At 42.3% G+C, this 5,000-nt stretch overlaps 3 non-coding genes across 3 annotated transcripts in view; all 3 read left to right on the top strand.

Moving 5' to 3' along the window:
• The first annotated feature begins 391 nt into the window (after positions 1–391).
• Positions 392–2,561, top strand: LOC149092537 (small subunit ribosomal RNA). The gene has a single exon (XR_016200832.1). It is a non-coding gene; the product is annotated as a small subunit ribosomal RNA (ribosomal RNA).
• Positions 2,562–3,048: 487 nt separating this feature from the next.
• Positions 3,049–3,203, top strand: LOC149092538 (5.8S ribosomal RNA). Its single transcript, XR_016200812.1, has one exon. It is a non-coding gene; the product is annotated as a 5.8S ribosomal RNA (ribosomal RNA).
• Positions 3,204–3,679: 476 nt separating this feature from the next.
• Positions 3,680–5,000, top strand: part of LOC149092539 (large subunit ribosomal RNA) — a 4,168-nt gene continuing 2,847 nt past the window's right edge. The window contains exon 1 of the ribosomal RNA XR_016200808.1: positions 3,680–5,000. This exon is cut by the window's right edge and continues 2,847 nt beyond it. This is a non-coding gene — a ribosomal RNA (large subunit ribosomal RNA).

Consider the following 5,000-nt stretch of genomic DNA (forward strand, 5'->3'; position numbering starts at 1 on the left):
GAGTTGGGCTTTAATGCTATCAGACTTCATATCTTGCATATATGTTCAAACTAGTCACTCAACAGAGTGAGCAGTATTAGTATTGAGCTCTGCTTGTGCAAAGCAGACCGCAGATTGATCCAAGAAATTGGTATCAAGCGGTTATAATACTATGCTGTTTAGTTGACTTGCAAACGTACCCAGCAATGGTTACTCCTGCTAGATGTGCTTGCACATTTTAGTGGAAGAAGATGGATTCTAAAGAGTTTTCTGCAGAATCATCTTAATGCACGACATAAATCTCGATACCTCGTTAAAGTTAACATCCACTTGCTGGTTGTTAGCTGAGGATATCGTATTTATAGCTGCAAAAACAACTTGTTTAGCATTTTACTTTGCTAAAACATCAAGTTACCTGGTTGATCCTGCCAGTAGTCATATGCTTGTCTCAAAGATTAAGCCATGCATGTCTAAGTACATACTGTTTATAAAGTGAAACCGCGAATGGCTCATTAAATCAGTTACGGTTCCTCGGATATTCTTTTTTACATGGATAACTGTGGTAATTCTAGAGCTAATACATGAACAAGTGTTCCAACCTCAGCTTGCTGACGGAAGGATCGCATTTATTAGTACAAGACCAATGATTCTTATTCACCTAGAACCCTGTTCAGTGATTTCGGTCGCTGTCTAAGGACTAGCAGTGGGGATCTTAGCAACTTCGGTTGCATTTCTTGTGATGACTCTGAATAACTGAGCAAATCGTATGGCCTCTGAGCCGACGATGTATCCCTCAAGCAACTGCCTTATCAACTGTCGATGGTAGGTTATGCGCCTACCATGGTTGTAACGGGTAACGGGGAATTAGGGTTCGATTCCGGAGAGGGAGCCTGAGAAACGGCTACCACATCTAAGGAAGGCAGCAGGCGCGCAAATTACACAATCCCAGTACGGGGATGTAGTGACGAAAAATAACAATACGGGACTCTATTGAGGCCCCGTAATTGGAATGAGTACAATTTAAATCCTTTAACGAGGATCTATTGGAGGGCAAGTCTGGTGCCAGCAGCCGCGGTAATTCCAGCTCCAATAGCGTATATTAAAGTTGCTGCGGTTAAAAAGCTCGTAGTTGGATTTCAGTCGAACCTATGGGGTCCACTGATTAAAGGGTTAGATGGTGATGTTAGGTTTCTTGCTTGTGTCTACGGATGCTTGCTTGAACCTTCATTCCTCTTTCCTGGTGGTTACATTCATAGTGTTTAGACAGAAAATTGCTCGATATTTGCTATCAATGCTCTTTACCGAGTGTTGATTCAAGCGATCGAGACTTTTACCTTGAAAAAATCAGAGTGCTCAAAGCAGGCGTCCAAAACCTCGAAAGAGGTGCCTAAAAACGGTATGGTCAACCATCTATATGATGCGTACCACTACCTTAACTTGAATGATCTTGCATGGAATAATGGAATAGGACCTTGGTTCTATTTTGTTGGTCTTAAGAATCCAAGGTAATGATTAAGAGGGACAGACGGGGGCATTTGTATTGCGGCGCTAGAGGTGAAATTCTTGGACCGTCGCAAGACAAACTACAGCGAAAGCATTTGCCAAGAATGTTTTCATTAATCAAGAACGAAAGTTAGAGGTTCGAAGGCGATCAGATACCGCCCTAGTTCTAACCATAAACGATGCCAACCAGCGATCATTCTGAGTAACTAATTTCATGACTCGAATGGAAGCTTCCGGGAAACCAAAGTTTTTGGGTTCCGGGGGAAGTATGGTTGCAAAGCTGAAACTTAAAGGAATTGACGGAAGGGCACCACCAGGAGTGGAGCTTGCGGCTTAATTTGACTCAACACGGGAAAACTCACCCGGCCCGGACACTGAGAGGATTGACAGATTGAGAGCTCTTTCTTGATTCAGTGGGTGGTGGTGCATGGCCGTTCTTAGTTGGTGGAGTGATTTGTCTGGTTAATTCCGATAACGAACGAGACTCTAGCCTACTAAATAGACTTGCAGTTTACACTGCAGTACTCCCCCTTAGTCAACCTGTGGGTGGTAGTATCTCTTGATGGTTTCGGCTGTTGAGGGCTCTGCTGCTATTAGCCTACAGAATTGGCTAGGGTAAGGATGCTGTAGCACTGTAAGGACTTCTTAGAGGGACAAGCGGCGCTCGCAGCCGCACGAAACAGAGCAATAACAGGTCTGTGATGCCCTTAGATGTCCGGGGCCGCACGCGTGCTACACTGAAGTGGTCATCGTGCATACTGTTTCCTGCTCCGAAAGGAGTGGGTAACCGCTTGAACCCATTTCGTGATGGGGATTGGGCATTGTAATTATTGCCCATGAACGAGGAATTCCCAGTAAGCGTGAGTCATTAGCTTGCGTTGATTACGTCCCTGCCCTTTGTACACACCGCCCGTCGCTACTACCGATTGAATGATTTAGTGAGGACTTCGGACTGGTCAATCCAGACCATTGGGAAACTAGTGGTCGGATTGTGCTGGAAAGATGTTCAAACTTGATCATTTAGAGGAAGTAAAAGTCGTAACAAGGTTTCCGTAGGTGAACCTGCGGAAGGATCATTAACGTATTACCCTCTTATTATAAGAGAAATACAACCTTCAAACAATCAAACACTCTGCATAGTGATATTGTAGATGCTAATATGGTGAATGCAATTGAATTGTATTTGCATTAGAGTCGCAATTGTGAATGTTTATTGCAAACATTTAGCCATTGCAACATGATTCTAATTTGCATTACATTCGTTCATTCATACATCCATCTTTCATTATCCAATGCAACAAAGAGTGAGGGTTATCTAACGATAGCCATAATTTCTTTTGCAAAACAATTGTAGTTTATAATGAAAAGCCTGTCTTGCTACATACTTGGTACCTGATCAAGTCTTCAGCTTATGCTGACGGCAAGGTTTAAAGAAGGAAGTTTTACACTTCTTCGCCTAACTAAGTAAAGACAACTATGGTTTTTATAAACTGCATACAATTGTTTTCAAACCCTCTCAATGCAGATTTAGGATACTTATTAAAAGTCCCACGGTGGCAAAGATACATCTTCAAGCGGTGGATCACTCGAATTACCAATCGATGAAGAACGTAGCTAGCTACGATAATCGGTGCGAATTGCAGGACACGCCGAGCACTTGAGCTTCCAACGCACATTGCGGCTTTCGGGTCTTTTCCGAGGTCACATCTGTCTGAGAGTTGAGATGTAAAATAATCAACAAAACACTTGCATACTACCATATATGCATTGTTTTGAGAGGATTGTATATTTATATGCATGAATCTTGATGTTTTATTCCTTTTCTTAATTGCAATTCGTTGCAATTTAGTAAGGAGAATCTCAAATCTACTTGTTTCACATGATAAATTTTGTGTACAATGCATATTTCATCTCTGCAAGCAGTATATATGAATAGATACTAGCATGAGATTCTAAGGTTAGTCGCCTATCTGACGACGCTAAAGTCGTATTGCAGATAACTATGGTGATCAACTAACCTGTTAACTGATGAATCTTCTTGCACTTGTATAAATCGTACAAATAGTAGCTATTTCATTCTGTTAAAGCAGACCTAAGAAGTAATGCAAAGGCAAAATTTGTGCAAACATTAAAGTAGATTTACGTTGCTTGCTTGCAAACAACACAAATAAACATTAATCAACTTAATCAATATTTTTGATCTCAGATCAGGTGAGGTTACCCGCCGAATTTAAGCATATAATTCAGCGGAGGAAAAGAAATCAAATGAGATTCCCTGAGTAACGGCGAGTGAAAAGGGATGAGTCCGGCGCAAAGGTTTTCCATTGAAAGGTGGAAAGCGGTGCTGCGTAATGGTTAGAGTCACGATTATTTCAACTAAATCTGCAAGTCCCTCTGACAAGGGCCCTCTTCCCAGAGACGGTTCTAGGCCGGTGGCAGATCTTGGTTAATGGAATATCGATTACTGGCTTTAGTCGCGGATAGAGTCAGATTGCTTGAGAGTGCAATCCAAATTAGGAGGTAAACTCCTCCTAAGACTAAATACGATGGTAATATCGATAGCAAACAAGTACCGTGAGGGAAAGTTGCAAAGTACTTTGAAGAGAGAGTTCAAAAGGACGTGAAACCGCTTGTAGAGAAACGGATAGAACCACGAAGTGTAGCTGAGAGGAGAACTCAGCTCCTCTTGTGTATTGTTGCCTTTTTCTATTCAGTGCTAAGAATGCTTTACAGCGTTCCAAGATCAGTAGGTTAAGGGGTAACTTTTAGCCTGCCCTTGGATCTTGGTATTGATAGGAGGAGTGCAATATGTGCATGAGGAGTGCATTTTCTCAACTCTCGTGCTCAAACCACGACCAATGTGAAGGAGAGTGCAAAACTCTTGTTCAAGTGATAACAGCAAGGTGTACTAAACACACACCTAATCAGCATTTAGTTTTCACAGCTACTAATATTCCTTGCGTTGTTAGACTTAGCCTGTGAGCTAGTGTTGGCAACTGTTACCACAGTCACATTGGAGATGAATCTCTGCTTATGCAGGGTCAACAATGCTTGTCATCTGCTCTGACGAATCCGACTAGTCTTTCGTTGATGATGTCTGTTTCTTCACCTGGTGTTGAAACAACTCATGGATTGGCTGGCTTTTGGTGGTTTGTTGGTAAAAGTGGCAAGCTTACGTTAACCTAGTGATTCTGTGGTCAGTAGATCGGTACTCTATCCGACCCGTCTTGAAACACGGACCAAGGAGTCTAACATGTATGCAAGCTGATCAGTCTTGTTTAGGCTTGAAAGGCGAATTGAAAGAAATTGATATGATGTATGCTTGTAAGAGTATACCGCAATATCAGCCCGTGATATATCCACTTTACCGAGATTTTCGCGGAGCACTAGTATATATGTTAGTACCCGAAAGATGGTGAACTAAGCCCGGACAAGATGAAGCCAGAGGAAACTCTGGTGGAGGTCTGTAGCGATTCTGACGTGCAAATCGATCGTCAGATCCGGGTTTAGGGGCGAAA

The sequence above is a fragment of the Tetranychus urticae genome, unplaced genomic scaffold, assembly GCF_039701765.1.
Source record: "Tetranychus urticae isolate SD_2017Ah unplaced genomic scaffold, NJAU_TeUrti_SD_1.0 Scaffold_8, whole genome shotgun sequence".
In the NCBI taxonomy this organism is placed as follows: domain Eukaryota; kingdom Metazoa; phylum Arthropoda; class Arachnida; order Trombidiformes; family Tetranychidae; genus Tetranychus; species Tetranychus urticae.